The sequence below is a fragment of the Lathamus discolor genome, chromosome Z (genome assembly GCF_037157495.1).
Source record: "Lathamus discolor isolate bLatDis1 chromosome Z, bLatDis1.hap1, whole genome shotgun sequence".
In the NCBI taxonomy this organism is placed as follows: Eukaryota; Metazoa; Chordata; class Aves; order Psittaciformes; family Psittacidae; genus Lathamus; species Lathamus discolor.
This window is the reverse complement of record NC_088909.1, coordinates 98162796-98181438: the sequence shown is the minus strand read 5'-3', so window position 1 is coordinate 98181438 and position 18643 is coordinate 98162796. Positions and strand designations below refer to the sequence as shown.

The 18643-nt window shown below is 39.5% G+C and overlaps 1 protein-coding gene across 1 annotated transcript in view; it reads left to right on the top strand.

The window, feature by feature from the left end:
- Nucleotides 1–5089: 5089 nt before the first annotated feature.
- NIPBL (NIPBL cohesin loading factor) overlaps nucleotides 5090–18643 on the top strand; it is a 159418-nt gene continuing 145864 nt past the window's right edge. Inside the window, exon 1 of the mRNA XM_065661218.1 lies at nucleotides 5090–5549. The gene's annotated coding sequence lies outside the window, so the exon portion shown is untranslated. The remainder of the gene's footprint in view (nucleotides 5550–18643) is intronic.

Below are 18643 nucleotides of genomic sequence, written 5' to 3'. Positions count from 1 at the left end.
GACTGGTGTCCCTCAGGGATCAGTGTTGGGATTGGTCTTGTTTAACATCTTTGACGGTGACATGGACAGTGGGATTGAGTGCACCCTCAGCAAGTGCGCCGATGACACCAAGCTGTGTGGTTCAGTTGATATGCTGGAGGGAAGGAATGCCATCCAGAGGGACCTTGACATGCTGGTGAGGTGGGCTGGTGCCAGCCTTATGAAGTTTAACCACACTCAGTTCAAGGTCCTACACCTGGGTCAGACCAATCCCAGGCACAGCTACAGGCTGAGCAGAGAAGAGATTCAGGGCAGCACTGTGGAGAAGGAGTTGGGGTATTGGTCTATGAGAAAGTGAACATGAGCTGGCATTGCACGCTCACAGCCCAGAAAACTAACCATATCCTGGGCTGCATCAAAAGGTGTGTGACCAGCAGGTCAAAGGATGCTGGGGAGGAACACTTCATTAGGGACTGTAGTGATAGGACAAGGGGTAATGGGTTAAAACTTCAACAGGGGAAGTTTAGATCGGATATAAGGAGGAAGCTCTTTACAGTAAGGTTGGTGAGGCACTGGAATGGGTTCCCCAAGGAAGTTGTGAATGCTCCTGATGAATGTCCACCCCTGGTGGTCAAGGCCAGGTAGGACAAAGCCTTGGGTGACATGGTTTAGTGTGAGGCATCCCTGCCTGTGACAGGGGGGTTGGAACCTGATGATGTTAAGGTCGTTTCCAACCCTAACTATTTTATGATTCTATGATTCTCTGATGCTGAATCCACAGAAAAGAGCTAAATTTCAGATGTCTTTCAATGACAATGTGCAACTTTTGTGATCATTTATCTTCCATACAAAATCCAATGTTGTTATGTCTGTTCTTATGGTCCTAATGTAACAATACTGTGACAGTCTACTTGTCCAGTGATCGCTCACTGACCTCTTTTTCTCTTACATGTTTTTTTTATGTATGTTTTATAGTCTGAATTCTGTAATTTACATTATTCAGAATCCCTAATGTCTTGCATAATCAATATCAGACCATAACATTCAAATGAAAGTACCAAAGCTTTGTCTTCTCTCATTTTTCCTTCACAGAACTGTTTTTTACAAGTATCCCTTTAAAAAAAGGTATCTGCCGTAGTATCCATGTCTTCATACAAACAGAAGCACATTCTTAACATGATAGAAATAGTGCAAGTTTGCCACATAGAAGAAATTAATAAGTATTATTTCATTTCATATTAGGTTCTTATTGGTAAATATTGCTACATAATTACAAGAATTAAAAAATATTACCTCCATGTGGCTTACCAGAAAAAAAATATTTATCAGTAGTCACCATCAAGTTGTAAGCTTAGAGCAAGTAACTATACAAGTGTTGTACTCCTCAGTCGGCAGACTTCATTGGCTTTCTATTTTACCTGTCCTATCGAAAACCTCATCTTTTATTTACGTTGCTTCTCACAACAAAAATTCCTCTGTGAATTGATTATGTGGTGCTATTTTTGCTGCTGTGAACTAAGTCAATGCAAAGAACATAACTTGATGTCATACGGCATTCATGATTACGTTCTTCCTACTCACTGTTGTAGTCCAGTCTTAACACCAAATTCTAAATAATTTGAATACTTAAATTTAGGATGATAGGTAATGATTGCATTACTGTATTACATTCAGAGAATGAGGTCTCAAAATTCTATAGGAAAATTATTTTCAATGATTGAAAAAATACAGGTTTTATTATTTCACTGTCATTTATTTAAAAGAATCTGCCCAGATGTACATACTACATATAAATTAATAAAAGGTAAACATATTTTAATGGGATGTTCGTGCATCGCATTAACAATTTAAAATGAGAGGTACCTACCTGTATGCTATACCAGCCCTTAAAAGAGACAGAAATAGAAAAGCACAATACATGTTTTCATTGATTCTATAGGAAAAATATAATGACAGCAAGCAACCTCTAAGAAAACTTTGGTGCCAGATGTATTTTTACTGTAATATTACATGCTATCCATAATTTATGACACTGAATACCAACATGTAGCTGTCACAGAAGTTAACATCTGAATGAAGAGGGCAAAGAGGTCTCTTCACGATTTTCAACAGGGTACATACAAACACTTGTCTTCACATTTAGAAAACTTACCTTAGTGCACAGTTGTAAACAGCAGCGTAAGAGGTGCCTATATTTTACCATATATTTTATGAAAATTGCTTGATAAATACATTTTTAAAACAGTACTGTCTGCATGAAGATCTTTAATTCCTGCCTTATAAAGTCACATTAAAATACTCTTTGAAGAAGAACAAGGAACAAGCCTCAGAATAACTGGCTGTGCAACTAGCTTAGATTTATGGGGCAAAAAACACATTCTCCCTTGACATCCAAGGGGATAGGATTAGGTTCTAAAGCTTTACTCTGAAACTTGCAGTTCATTTTCAGGACTGCAGAGGTGTGGATTTTCAGAGGAATTCAGAGATCTTTGCCCCTCTCCGCACTGCCACCAGCTTTGTTCAGTGCCGTGTATGCTCGGTGGCGTGCCACAGTCTTGTTTGTGTGACTGCAAAGCTCCTCCCATAGGATGAGGACTAGCTCCACCCCATGACTAAGGCCTGGAACAGAAATAAGGTTGGAAGTATCTTGATATGTGTCCAGTTAATGTCTGAAATACTTGATTTATGCCTTTTCCTGGCCATTTCAGACATAATGATATGAACCTCATGCATACTAAAATATCTCTTAGGAACATAATGAGCTTCCATTCTGAAATAAATTGCTATGAGTAGACCTTTGAAGACAAAAGGAATATAAAGAACCACTTGTCTAAATGCAGTTGAAGAATTTGATCTTTACTTTTAAAAAAGTGGGTTACAGTAATACCTAATGGAATAAAAAATACTTAATTTACCTTTAGAAAAAAAAAATAATCCTGATTTGCTCATCTGTCACATCACCTCCTAAAAGAACTAATGACTTAAATTAGTTGTTTTCTTGGGCAGATAATAACATTATAATACTCAGGCAAAATAGTAATTTCTATAAATTCTTTTAGTTGAACGGGATTTTAAAAGCGTGAAATGGTCCCATGACATTCTCACTGGAAAATTCTGACTGAAACAGTAGTCAAATAGGTGTTGTGCCATACCATGATGTTTGTGCTGCCTAAACCCTTTGGCATTTGAAAAGGAAAATGTCATTACTTACACTGTATTTACATACTAAGTCACTACTTAAGAAAATGTATCTATTATATAAATAAATTACTAAAATCACAGAAAGATTCCATCAACATGAATTGGTAACATTCTGTTACAAGCAGATTGAAGTAGTATTTTCAGGCCAACTTTTCTCACTTTAGAATCACATTTTCCTGTGAATTCATGGGTGTCTATGTCCACATACATATGGATATGTGAACTCCAGTTTAGTTTATTAGCAAAAGAAGATAACTATTTCCCACCTTGAGTCACTGAGTTACACTGTATTAGATGAAGCACAAAGACTTAGGAATACACTTCATTTGCTACAACAGTTATTTCCCTTTATTTCAGATGGATAACTTGAAGTTGTAAATGCATAAACGATTACAGGATTGGAACCTTTTGTATTACCTTGGAACAAATGTATGCAATACATTTTTTTTTTTTTTCAGAGCCTGGTTTTCTCTGTCTCCATTAAGTTTACGTGAGCACATACCCATCAGACATGAGTATTTCCAGTACTGAATTACCATATTTTCCAGTGCCATCTTTGTTTCTTTGCTTTCTAAAACACATACACTTATAAAACAAACTTTGGTTTATCCAACATCACGAATTTACTAGTTGTTTAAGCTTGGGAAAGGCATTTTAAATCTGTATTAAAGACAGAGCATTATTTGGGAAATCCTAAGCCTTGGAGGAATTCAGGTGCATTGGTGTAAGATGCTATCCCTTTGTGCAAATGATATCCACCCAGAGCTGAAAGGGTGTTTTTTGTATGTCACAGGGTATTTACAGCTGTGACCAACTGTATGGCTGAATCCTGAAGCAGGCAGACAAACAAGGCTTCTTCTAGAAATGAAGGGATTTTTGTCCAAGTGCCAAGGAGCAAAATAACAGAAGTGAGTACAAAGTATAGTTAATTCATCAGATATAAATGCTTCTTCACTATTATCCTGTGCTGTGATTAATCACAGTTTTACCTGTACAGAACAATATCAGAAAATCTTTCAGACTAGGACATTCTCCAAACACTCAACCCACAATTAAAATACTTCCAGTAAATCTGGTGGCGGTGGGGACCATCAGCCTCCAGTGAAGGACCCTTCACCAAAACATCAGCATTTTCCCCTGTGCTCGTCCAAAAAATGTTGTTTTTAAAAGTCACTCCAGTTCGATACGTCCAGATAGAAATCCCTCGCCCGGGCAAGGCTGTCAGCGTGGGGTGTTCCAGTTCCTGCGGCACGGCCCCTTCACACCCGCAGCGCCGGACGTGAGCGGTAACAGTAACTCCAGCAAGCCTCCCAGGTCTGACACACCTCACCCGCTGGGAGAGGGGCACTGCAGCCCCTGTGCATTCATTTTAAAGCCTTGACGCGAGGCGGCATTTTGTAGTCCTCCTCCCCCCCATCCTTGCGGAAGATAAAACCCAAAACGTTTGGTTTTTTTTAACGGCCACTTCTTCACAAATCGCTGGCTGCCTCCCTCGCTGCGCAGGCCCGACCGTCAACTCTGGTCTCGTTCCGCGCACCAGGAGGGTAAAAAAAAACAGAAGAGAGAAACTGGTGCGGCAGGCTCAGGGGTGTGGAAGCGCAGCAGAGGCTCCGCCGCGGAGGCTTGCTGTGCCCGCCGACAGGCCAGGCGAGGCGGAAGGAGCAGCTCCAGCTGCGGCGGCGCCGAACAGCGCCGTGGCGGCGGCGGCGGAAGCGGCGTTGGTTGAGCGAGCGAGGGAGCGAGCGGGCGAGGAGGAGGCAGCGAAGGGAAGGGGGAGGCTGTTGGTGTTTGGCGCCGGTGGAGGGAGTCATTCCTGCAGCTGCACTTCCGGTCGGCATTTTGTTCTGAGAGGGAGCGAGAGAGACACACACAGGATCCTTCCCCCTCCTCCTCTTCCCCCTACCCCCCCGCCCGGTACCGGCTCACCGTGCCCAGGCTGACCCGTCCCCCGCCGTCCTGCCCCCGCGCACACAGAGGGAGTGGCGGCGGCGGCGGCCCCTTGGCAGCGCTGCGCCCTCCGGCCACCCCCCTGCTCCCCCGCGGCTCGGAGAGTGTCTCGGAACCGGTTCGGCGCGGCCCGGCCTGGTCCGGCCGTTGTTGATGTTGTGAAGCAGGCGCAGGGGGAAGGGATTTGTCTTGGCCGCTCACCCCCCGGCTCTACATGTTCGCTGCACTGAGGAGGAGACGGAAGAGGAGCCAGCCCCCCTCCCGGCCCGGATTATTGTTGTTATATTATCTCCCCTCCTCCTCCTGCTCCGCGGCGGCGGCGGTGGCCCAGCGGCGGCGGCGGCTCCTCTGAGGAGGGAGGGGGGTGGATTTCTCTCCCCCTCTCTCAGATTCTCGTTGGATTCAGACGCCGATTTGCTCAGGTAATCCCCCCTCCTTGTCTCCCCTTCCCCTCCCTGCCCTCTCCAACAGCGCGCCGGGCCTCCTAGCCCTGGCGGCCCAGCACTGCCGGGAGCAGAGGGGATTAGCTGTTATCCGGGGTAGAGGGGAGTAAGTGGCAACCGGAGGTGTTTTTTTCTCAGCCCCCCTTCCTGCTTGTTCGGGTTTGGCGGAGGAGATTGGTTCTTCCAGGGCTGCCGGGAGGCCCAGGCCCGGTGGAGAGCGCAGGCCCGCCGGCCAGCGCCTTTACTCCAGCTCGGGGATTAGAAAGGCGAAGCGGCTTCTCAGTGACAGGCCTCAACCCGGAGAGGGGCAGGAGGAGGAGGAAACAATACAATTAGCCGCAAATGTGCACTTATCCTTTGCCATATTTACAACTTCACCTAGGGCGAGGAAGGAAGGTCCCAGCGCAGACAGCCCTCTGAAGTGGGGAAGGAGTAAGTGGAGAAATAGGGGAAGAGAGACAATGTAAATACCCAGGAACAAAAAATACCATCTGTGTTCGCTAATACCTTCTCTTCCTATCAGAACTGCTTTCTGAACATTCAGAAGTTCGAATGCGTATGGATTTATAATCTGCAGAGGTTTAATTTCTAAATAATACAGAGATTGATTAGTGTGTTAATCGCTTAGTATATTTATAGCATAAAACTATTGCTGGTGGGATGATTGACACAACACGGACGCTTGCAGACCCAGGAAATAGAGATAGGCAAGCAGAATGTATCAGGCACTCCACACAATCTCAGTGTCTATGTGCTGTATATGTTACAGGAATATGTGCTAAATTCAGAGGAAATACCATTTTATGCTTCTGGCAAACAGAAAATGGGAGAGGGATGGTATGTAAAGTGCTGGTTTTATGACGTTTGAGGGACCAAGGTGAAGATGAGATCTTGCCCAAAGTACTTAGAATCAAACGTTTAATTTAATTTAGTGAAAAGTGAGGAATGCTTAAAAAGTGTCATCCTTTCTTGTCAGGCCATATCACTTTGAGATGCTGAGGTTGTTATTGGCTGTTTGTGTCCACGATGTTTGAATATGTAATTAGGTGTCATTTTAGCAGGTCAAATGTGTTTTGTAAGTGACTCTTGATTAAGTGTCAGGTCTTTATAAGTAAATGGCAGCTACTTTACAGTAGAATAAATCTTGGATTTATGTGTGGTAGAGTTTGGGAGTGTTACTAAAAATTGAGGTGGATTTAAAACAGACACCCTGTGAACTAATAAAAATACTCCTACAGGAATTACATAATAGAGGGAAATTTCAAGATACATTTTTTCATCTTTCATGTAGCAAAGAAATTTGTAAATGGCAAACAAGTATCAACATTACATAATTTCTGGGTTTTATTCAGCAGTTTTTTTAGTGGTTCAGGTAGATCTGTTATAATAAGTGGTTAAGATATATAATAACTTTCTGGTGTCTTGTGTGTAGAATCGTATAATAAAACTGTGCTATCATGTCTCTGAGTGCCTTGATACATGTTTAAAGGGTGAAGTTAATATAGCTGTCACGTAGAAGGCGTGTTTTTAATTCTGTAAATCCGTGTAGTAGTCAGTAGCGTGTCCGTGATTTGTATTGGTCAGGGAGCAGTTTGAATTTTAAAAAGCTTGAAGATCCTGCTGAGCCCCAATCCCGGCCTCCCTCCCTCCCACTAATCTCCCATTCCTGTCTTTGTGCTGCCTGGTCCTGTTAGACACTGTTTGCAACAGGGCCTCGGGCCTACGTGCGTGGAGAGGAACCATTAAGACTTTGAAAAGGCAGCCTTTTATTTTTAAACTTCGTGAATTGCACGGGGAGCCACTAGTCGTCTCTAACTGTCCTTATCTCAGTGTGTAGCAGCAGAATTGCTATTTTCTTTCTGCCCGTGCATGCGTAGAGGCCGAGTGTAACTGCTTTATAGGAAAGAAAGGACTGTGCAGAAATAGTTGTAGTTGTTGGGTAGTTTTCATCATCAGGAAGCGACATTAGCTCCAGCGTTTCTTTCGGCATGTAACAGCTCTCGTTGTAACAAAAATGGGTTTGTTAAGCTAACAGTAGTGACTTATTTTTCATTTCTAGAGGTTTGCCTTAAATATAGCAGATATGAGCAGGAAATGAGCTACTGTAGTTATGTAGTTCCTGTCAAGTTTATCTGCCAGGGTTGTGTTTACAGCACTTTTTTTTTTTTTTTTTTTTTTAGTCAGAAAACATGTACTTTTCTGGTCTGAAAAATAGGCTTATTTATAGAGCAAAATTTAAGACTGTCTATTTGTGATTTGTAATGAGGTTTTTTTGTTTTGTTCTTCTAAGCCATGTGTGATTAATCCTAAATTAGTTGCTTTATCACGGTTTATGTAGTTGTACATTACTTTATCTCAGAAAAATATATTTAGCATTCAGAAATATTTAATGTCGAAATGTTTATAAGGGAATTTATTTTTTATTTAGATTGTATTTTTTGGCATGCTTGAGAGTGTGTGAGTGTTTGTGAAGCAGGACTATTACTACTTTTTCTCTAACTTTGGGAGTTCATACTGGTCCACTGTTTACAACAGCTAGCTGCTGTAGTTTTTATTCATGTTATGGCAACACAAAATTTATTATTCCACAAGATAATAGAGTAACTATTAGTTCTAGCAATTATTTTAACTGAAAGAAGAAAATACTTTGTATCTTTTATTTTGTATTTTTGAACACTTTGCACATTCTGAATTTCCTGAGTATAGGTTTTGTCTTTTTTATTTTGCTTTTAGCTTCTTAAACTTTTACCTGAAGTTATTCCAATATTTTTTTTCCCCCTGAAGCCTTTTGCTGTCTTCTAAAGATGTTTTTGTACTTTTTTAAAAAATAAAGATGTAGGAACTGGCATACCAGTAAAATAATTTATTTTTTACATTTGAAGTGTGTATTTTGATTTAGGTGAAACAGGAATAGAGAAACAATATTATGTCACTAAACCCTTTTGCAGATCCCTATTCTGTATTAGTAGAAGTAACCCTGTGCAACCTTATTGTATGTTTGAGACTCAATATACATTAATTTTCACATGACTCTTCTTGCGGAATGAAGGCAATAAATAGTAATTTCATTAGGGTAGAACCATGTTTTTTTGTTGTTGTTTGTGTAATGATTCAGGTAATGCAGCTTTAATCCTAAATGTTTCATGCATTTATTCCTCTATAATGTAAATAAACTATATTTTGGAGGCTACTAGATGAAAAATACTCGAAGTGTGAATGGATTTGTGCCAGAGATTAGTATAACAAACTTCTTACCACAAAATGTGTTCAGTGGCAAGTGTGATACTTTTTATGTGTGTACTATATTGCAAAGTGTGAAAGTCATATTGATTTATATTAACATTTTATAAATACTGCACAGGAAGTGTAAAGTTAGTGGGTAATTGCTGTACAATTAGAAATAGAAAAAAATGTCTATTCTGAATATCAAGATCTAGGAAAGAAAGTCTTCAGATTCAGAAAGTGCATTCTAGAAAAGTGTGTAATAGTCATGAATGAATGTGTGTAAATTCATGGTGGATGTATACTTCATTGGAAAAATGAGTAGTGACAGCTTTAGAATTTGGTGTTTGGTAGGTATGATGTGGCTCATCCAGTGTTGGGGTAGCTATTTATTGTCACAAAATATATTACCAGGAATACCTAATATTTGAAAAAAAAAAAAAAAAATGGCCATTTCAATGTGATCCAGGTTCTTTTCAATCTTGCTTTTTATATGGCTTTATTAGAAGTAGCACAGTTTAAGTTAGCATCTGATTTTGAATTGTCAATAATGAACACTCAGTTGCACAGAGATACCTACAAAGAAATGCTTCAAATAGCTGTGTATTATGCTAATAACCCTGTACAATAATGTTCCTTTTTAATAATAAAAAAGGAAGTCCTCTTGAAATGACAATTGTTAAAGGCATGTATTCTAAAAAACTTTATTAATCTGTATTTGTGTTATTTTCTTAGTATTACAAATATACTTCTTAGTAATTGATCTCGACCCCCAAAGTACATGCGAGAGAAGTGGTTTATATTGACATCTGCTGCACCTCAGGAGTGAGGAAATTGTGTTTTGAGGAGACTGTGCAGGATCCATGATTTGTGTCTCACTTCCTTTTCCCTCCTGTTCACTATGAAAAATCTTGCTAGCAAAAGGGAGGGGAGAAAGGATTTTGGCCTGCCTGTATGCAGAAACTGAAAGGAATTCCAGTTAAATTGGATGTGGTTGTTGATACTGTACTCGAAGGTGATTATGTGGTTTGCACAAATAACTTAAAAAAAAAATAAAAACATCAAATAGTATATGTTAAGGTCAGAAAAAAATATAGGAAGGTTCATTTTTATGGCCTTTAGTATTTGAATCAGTTTTAAGTGATTTTCCAATCAGGAATCTTGAAATGCTTCATACGGGTAGATATTCTAAGTTTTCAGATTATTGCTGTGGTTTGATTTGACGCATTTTGGTTTTTGTAGCAGTGTGTATGTGTAGGTACACAATGCGCTTTACAGGAACAGTGTCAAAAACCACTAGGCTGCAAAGACAGTAAAATAAGGAAACAGTGGACTGAGATTACAGAACCAAACATAATCCAGTTTCTTTCCCCATATGCTGCGCCTTTTAGCTACATTATTGTATTCCACTGTACCTTCAGAGCCTCAGTTTAATGTCTCATACAGTGCATGGGAAATGCCAGCTGGCTGGTACACTGTTATACAGCATACCAAACAAATATATAACCTAGTTCATGTATTTGTTTTCGTTTGACATTCAGTGTGTAGCCTGCTGCCTTATTACATGCAAGTCTTTCATGAAAGCTGAAGTTTTTTCATCTCTTAATATGTAGGAATTATCTTAAAATAACTATCTGTGCTTTACAGACATTAGAGAACTTTTTTTTGCACATCTGTAAAATATTATTTCCATTTTTACAGATGGAAGATGGAAACTAAATCAAAATAGTGAGTTTTAAAAGAGCTTAAAATCTTAAGTAATTTGACATGCCTTTTTCGTCTGATTTTTAAAGTTATTTTACAGCACTCAGTAAGTTCATAACATTGTTTTTTTTGACTTTATTTGTGGTTGTGAATACACTTCATTTCAAGATATCAGGCTCATTGTTTCTCATGCTGGATCCCTGAAAAGTATAGCATGGTTTTATTGATGGTCTTAAACACCTATTAAGTTTCAACTGTCTTGATCATGCCAGCAGTTGGAAAAGGATGGGTTTCCTATCCTGAAAACTTGAAACAAAATCACCCTTCATATTGTGAAGAAGCCAAAATGTCTTTAAAGTTATTGCAAAGAACAGAGACGACTGTTAACCCAAATCCCGCAAGTAATTAAATGGCTTGCCTGCAGTATTGGAGACAGAGATTCAAAATGTTACTCTGTAAACCTCCAGGGTTGCTAGTTCTTTCTGGGACATTGTTTATTGGCTGTTACTGATAAAGCTCCGCCTCTTACACTGATAGTTGTAGCAGTTATGTAAACTGGTTGAGGGAAAACTTTTGCACCTAGTGGTCAGGCCGTTTCATTGTCATGATAGCCTGTTGTAAAGCTGCTATGGGGCTTTGTTAGCAAGGCAAGACTGTTCTGAGGTGTTCCTAGCTAGACCATTGCTTTTGTGGTATAGAAAAATCTAGGTCTAAACGTCTAATCCATGTTGGGCAGAAAAGTGGTTTTTGTTCTCCCCATGTGGCTTTTTATGTCATATGATCTAGGCATGGCCCAGAGGCTGTGAGTATGTTATGATAAAATCATAGAATGGTTAGGGTTGGAAAGGTCGTTAACATGATCTAGTTTCAACTGCCCATGCCATGGGCAGGGATGCCTCACATTAAACCATGTCGTCCAAGGCTGCGTCCAACCTGGCCTTGAACACTGACAAGGATGGAGCATTTATCACTTATTTGAGCAACCTGTTCCAGTGCCTTACCACTATCCCAGTAAAGTAGTGCTCAGTCTTTTTTTTTTCTTTTTCCCTTTTTTTTTTCTTTTTTTTTTCTTTTGATCTTTTCTTGTGAAAATTTTCTGTGCCTTTTTTTAAGAGTTGATTTTTATAAATGGCAGTTCCCAGCAAAAGATCTTAGATGGGAAACTGGTTTTAATCAAGTAGATTTATTAACTGTGTTTTATTAAAATTCCTTAGTAAAAAAGTGTAATTTCTGATGGAAGGTACCTCCTTTTACTTAGTAACACTGATTTGTTTTGTGACATGTATGTCGTGTGCCATATATGAGGCACAGATCCTGTGAATAACAGGAAACAGTACATGATCATTTTATTAATTACTTTCATATTGTACAAGGCAATAAATTATAGGTGTAAGCAACTAGAATTTGGATATTTCTTAACACTTTAGTGCTTGGTTTTATAGTACTAAAACTTGCTTTTTTTTTTTTTTTTTTAATAAAATGTAATTAAGCAAACTTCTTGAATGTGAGCATGTGTCTGCGATAGTGCAAGCACTGTCTCTGATGTTTGAGCTAACAGTCTCTCCTCTGGGTTGACCAGGTACTCAGAAAGGAGAAGGTTATAAATAACTTGTCTCTGAAATTTTGTTTTTAATCTTAGGTTTTAGTAGAGGCTGCCCCCTTTTCTTGCATGTTATTTTCCATTCAGATGTTTGTTTGTTGTTTTTTTTTTTTTTCTGAATTATGTGTGCCTGGAGTGCTAAAAGGTGTGGAATTGGCAGTGAAGTGGGGTGAGTGGCCCTATTCACCCACACTGCTCCATGAAGGAGGAGCAAAGTGGCTCCCAGTGACCTAAGCACAAAATCTATATGCTTGCTGGATATTGAGGATGGGGGCAAAATTTAGAGGGCCCTCATCAGATCCCACATACAATAGCTACCTTAGTGTCTGTAGAAAAAATAGTCTGGAACCTGCTTTCTGTAGTCAAAAACCTGCAAAATTTTGATAAGATTCTGGTATTCTACTAGTATGCTCAGTGATCATTTGATCTTCCAGGAAGTGTCTGTAAAAACTCATGCTGAGGCATAACCTGTAACATAGAAAAACTTCAGTGTATCCTAATAAAATTTGGCAGTTGCAAGTATTTGAAACATTTCTTAACAGTTAGTAGTCAACTTCAAGAATGCATGTTGCTTGCTTTTTTGTAGGTAGGACCAGTAGTGGCTCCTGTCAGTTTCTTGACCACATAACTTAAAGGCACTGACTTCTGACTTTGCTAAACTTCAATCATATAGGCCAGAATCATTCATGCTGCATCACTGATTCTTTTAATAAAGCTTGAAGCCAAAATAATTCAATGGTTCCTCAGGCTCATGCTAGAGAAAAAAAAAGGTTTAAAAATTATTTCTGACCCTTTTCTAAAGTGATTGGAGCACCCCTATTCTTTGGGAAAATAATTTAAAATTTAAGAGTGAGGTGACTTTTTGCATTAGGGATGTGTATTCTCATTTGAAAACCTGTTAAAAAGTTGAACAAATTTTTGGTGTCTGAAAAATTAGGTGACATCTCTGGTTGTAGGCATTAATGTTGAAAAATTTGGTATGCACAAGAGGACTTTCCTAATAAGCACGTTTGTAAGCAGTGAGATGTGGTACAGACTCTTAGTTTCCTGGTGTTTATTCCCTGATTATTCACAGTGCTGATTTGTTTGAGTGTGGAGAATCCAAGAACTGAGGTTTCAGGCGTCTGAAAGGGTGTACACTTGGAGGAGATAGTGGACTGGTGCCAGACTTATACAGGATGGGGAAGGAATGAAAGTTTGAAGGGCGGGTACTGGGAGAAGGATAGGAGCTTGGAGTTTCTAGGGAAATAATGACTGAACTGTGAGGACTGAATGAAAGAGCTAATGGGGAAGATAAAACTGTCCTTAGTCAAGATAGCAGAACAGCTGTGAAACAGCCTTAGCAAGAAACAGAGGCAGAAAGGTAATTTGGAATTGAGTGTCAAGGGAAGCAGTTCGTGGATGGGAATGGGTGAGAAATATGTACTGAGAGAGACCAGAGAAGGGAAGAAGAACAAACTGGCTGGAAAGCCAGAAGTACAAAACAAGGATAGCTTGCAGAAGAGGAGACTGAGGGGTGACCTCATCAATGTTTACAAATATGTAAAGGGTGAGTGTCAGGATAATGGAGCTAGGTTTTTTTCAGTGATGTCCGGTGAGAGGACAAGGGGCAATGGGTGTAAACTGGAGCATAGGAGGTTCCATGTGAACATCAGGAAAAACTTTTTTACTGTGAGAGTGACAGAGCACTGGAACAGGTTGCCCAGGGGGGTTGTGGAGTCTCCTATGTTGGAGATATTCAAGGCCCGCCTGGACAAGTTCCTGTCTGTTGTACTCTAGGTTACCCTGCTCTTGCAGGGGGGTTGGACTAGATGATCTTTTGAGGTCCCTTCCAACCCTTGGGATTCTGTGATAGGCTGGGTGAAGAAGCATTATTTTGCACACATGAATTAATTAATTAATTTATTTATTTTAACTGAGGAAATCACATAGTGAAAAAAAAAAAGGCTCAGAAATGTGGAGCACTTCTTGCAAGAGCAAATGATGGAGAATTCTGTAATTCAGGTTACCTGTGTGGTCTGTGTTTGGTATCTTTGTGAATGCATAGTGGTGGTCTTTAAGTCCGTCATGGCTTTTTTTTATTAAAGCAGGATGCCTATTTCTTTGACTTTGCGGAATGAATGGAGCTGGTTTTTGATTTGCTTTGTTTCGAAAAAACACAACTGGTTACATTAAAGTCTCCTAGGACTGGCCTTACATACTGTTGGTGCTACCTTTGGGAAAGGGTAGACTCTTTGAGATTGCTTCCAGTCCTGTCTTTTATGATTAAGTATTTTGATTTCTCTCTGGCGTTTACTGTATACTCCTTTGCCTTAATCGCTTCACATCATTAAGCCCTACTCCAGAGACAGAATTCTTCATTTCGTCACGGGCTTTTCTGTGACATGTATTGTAATATTGGAATGCTTCAAAAATACTTATTTTTTAAATGTTTTTGGGGAGAGTATAGTGAAAGTTGGGAACTGAGATGCAGAAGTTGGTCTTTATAATGTTGGAAATCTAAGTGAAGCAACTGTAGTACCTGAGTTTTAAGTTAACTTGATTTTTTTCCATCATAATATGTGTGATAATATTAGAATCATAGAATCATAGAATAGTTAGGGTTGGAAAGGACCTTAAGATCATCTAGTTCCAACCCCCCTGCCATGGGCGGGGACACCTCCTACTAAACCAAGTCACCCAAAGCTCTGTCCGGCCTGATCTTGAACACTGCCAGGTATGGAGCATTCACAGCTTCCCTGGACAGCCCATTCCAGTGCCTTACCACCCTTACAGTAAAGAATTTCTTCCTTATATCCAGTCTCAACTTCCCCTGTTCTGAGTTTTAACCCGTTACCCCTTGTCCTGTCACCACAGTCCCTAATGAAGAGTCCCTCCCTAGCATCCTTATAAACCCCCTTCAGTTACTGGAAAGCTGCTACAGATTTGCTAATTTTGGTTACAGATATAACTAATCAGGGATTCAGAGCATGCAGGAAAAAGGAACACAGAAATGTTTACTGTCAGTAACAGAAATACAATGAGATTCCCAAGAGCGACATTTTTTCAGTTTCCTGGTATCTGATCTGTAGCCTCCTCCTCTTCATAATTCTCTTCCTTTTTTATTTGAAGAGTCACGTATACAGCCGACCTCACAGCCTTATGATTAGCCTCTGATTCATTTCCAGAGCAGATTCCTCCTGTGAGCTGAATGAAGATTGGTCTGGGGAGGTGGGAAGGGAATGTAACACAATTATATAATCCAAGGACTGTGTCACAATTACTGAGTGCAGGGGGCATTTATTAACTTTGGGTTGACTTTGCGAGTGTGATCTTTCAGTCTGGGGGTGTGGGATTTCCTGGTGGAAGTCTAGAAAGCTTTGACTTGGTATACAATAAAAATAACCTTTGCATATTTGATGTCAGCTTTTCTGTGTCGAGTGTACTTGAAGGGTTTTTTCAAGTCAGATCTTCAACATTTCTCGTGGTACAAATTTTAACATACGCAAATGCATTTAGTATAATATCTTTACTATTTAATATACTTAATATTATTTAATGTGCTTATACTGTGCCTTCTAAACCAGCTGTAAACCAGTGCAGTAATTAAAATTTTCATCTTGATTTCTATATTATAAAAAGGAACTGGAGTGGGATGAAAAAGGGACTTTCTTGTGTGATACTTCTGTTAACACTTCAACTCTTGATTGTCAATCAAAAGTTTGAGATTTGCCATTCATTGCCCAGGGAAGTTGTGAATTTGGAAGTTGTTGAATGCTCCATCCCTGGTGGTGTTCAAGACCGGGTTGGATAGAGCCTTGGGTGACATGGTTTAGTGTGAGGTTTCCCTGCCCATGGCAGGGGGTTTGGAACTAGATTATCTTAAGGTCCTTTCCAACCCTAACTATTCTATGATTCTATGAGATGTATGAGCATGCAAAACAGAACTACACACATGCAAAAGGGATCCATAGTGCTAGTCAGTAGGAAACATTGGACAGATTTTTACCTCCTGAAAGAGAGTTTAAATAAGTTTGATTTGTAGTCATATTCTCTCTTCCAGGCTTTTCTCCTGTTGTAGTTGATTTTCTTTGCACTGTGATGTATTACTTCTACAAGAGGTGTAGTGAATGCTTACTGCCCCATAAAATCTTAGAGCCAGTTGAAGATGCTGATAGGTAGTGACAAATGTATGTGTGAGTCTCCTGCTACTGAAGAAGATTTTAGAATCTGTGTTTCTGATGCCCTGATCAAAGTGCTCTTCCTCTGTCCTGCAGAGATTTTGAGTGAAGGGCTGGCAGTAGTGGCTGTTACGCAGTGTGAAGTAATCAGTTTGCGTGTTATGCATGTTCAAAACATGCGTATGGTTGGACTTTCCTCCTCTGGATGTCTTTCCCAGGCTTAGATGTGAAAAGGGTTAGTTCCGCAAAAATAGTGGCAGTTCTGGTATACACTGAAGAAAAGGTGTAGGTGAACTTGCCTGGTGATAATTTGGGTGACCAATGGCTTAGAGAGATGTAGGAACGCAGTGTGCACTCTAGGGTCACTATTATAAAAGTTTACAGTTATGGCTTTGCATATTTACTCACTGGAGTAATTCCCTCTGGTTCTGTCTAGCACGATGTAAAGTTTAAACATATTATTTACAGAAATAGATCATTTATTTTTACTGTGGAAAATATTAAAATGTTTGAGGAATTGCAATAAAAATGGTACAGTTTAAAGCCCGTTTTGTCTCCAGTTCTCTAAATATCATTACATGAATAAGCCATCATAATACTGGAAGGTAAACATACTCAGTTTTCACATCACACTGTAATCTTAGCCTGCAACCTGGAGAAAGAATAATGAATGCTATTTACTTAGTGCCATGTTAAATTATTATATTCAATTAGTAGACTTCAGAATAGGAATTCTCTCTTTTTTTTTTTCTATAAATGTTTGTGTTTATTCCTAACAAATGCATTTCTAGTCTCAAAGAAGTCATTATGTCATGGGATTGAGAAGTTCTTAATCACATGTTGATAATTAGCCAATGGAGTCTAGCTCTGTAGATAGACTTCTGAGGATTCAATGTAACTTGTTAAGTCGTGATAATTTGATGTTATTGCATGCTCAGCTACAGTGAATGTTCAGTTGTGTATATGTAGCCTGTGGCAATTACATGTAGCTTGATTTAATTTAACCCTGTTTCATTGCTTGCTAAGGAAGGTTGAATTAGTTTGCATTTTTGATGGACTAAGCGTGTATGCGTAATTATTGAAAGTCAGCTGATGTACAGTAACTTGAGAGACTGGGCTAATGAACTTGCCCTAATGTGACTGACACTCCATGTAACCCTGTGTGAACTTTGGGAGAGGACAGCGTTTGTCTGAAACAAAGTTGTTGAACGACTCCCAGCTACACCTATAGGTGTGAATTTGCACAAGTGTTTTGGGAAGGATTGTAAAAATGGGTGAAATATCTCATTGTAAAATAGACTCATTTTGGAATCCTCTCAGAAGATTCCAGAAAGGTTGTTGTAGATATGAGCAGGTAACTGTTTAAAATAGAACAGAAAAACTTACATGCTTACACTGTTCTGTAATGAAAACCAAGCAAAATTGGAAGATAAATGTGCCTTAGGTTTAAAGGTGACCCTATAGAAATAGCAGTAGTTACCAAACACATTAAATTTGCTTTACAGAACTTACGAGTTTTTATTAATAAAATAAAAATACTTTGACAGAAAGAGTTCTGTTGCTTGTGCATGATTATGATAAATATTCTGTAAATCAAGTTACATACAAGTTCATTAATAGGGTTGTGTGTCACATAATTAAAATTATACTTCTATGAATGGATAGACTTCAGTGGGTTTACACAGGTATAATTACTTGAAATTTTAGTTATCAACATACTTGCTTCCTGAAATGTTAGAATTTCAAGTGGACTTTAAATATCTTAGTCCCTGAATATTAGGGTATGCAAATACAGTAAAATATTTATTCATGAACTCAGTTATTATAGTAGTAAATAGCCGTGGTGCACACAAGACTATTTAAATAAGTATTTTTGGTTTTTTTCTTCAACATGTAATAATTTTGTAGATTAGATTTACCCAATTGAGGTAACAGTAGCTTTAATGGTTCTGTTGTAGTTACTTAGTATAGTTCTGTGGTTAATTTGGGTTTTGTGGTAATCATAGAGTGGTTAGGGTTGAAAAGGACCTCAAGATTATCTAGTTCCAACCCCCCTTGTCATGAGCAGGGACGCCTCACTCCAGACCATGTTGTCCAAGGCTCTGTCGAGCCTGGCCTTGAACCCTGCCAAGTATGGAGCATTCACAGCTTCCTTGGGCAACCCATTCCAGTGCCTCACCACCTTCACACTAAAGAATTTCTTCCTTATATCTGACCTGAACTTTCCCTGTTTTTAGTTTAAATCCATTCCTCCTTGTCCTGTTGCTACAGTCCCTATAGAAAGAGCCTCTCCAGCATTCTTGTAGGCCCCCTTCAGATACTGGAAGGTTGCTCTGAGGTCTCCAAGCAGCTTCACTTCTCTAGGCTGAGCAACCCCAACTTTCTCA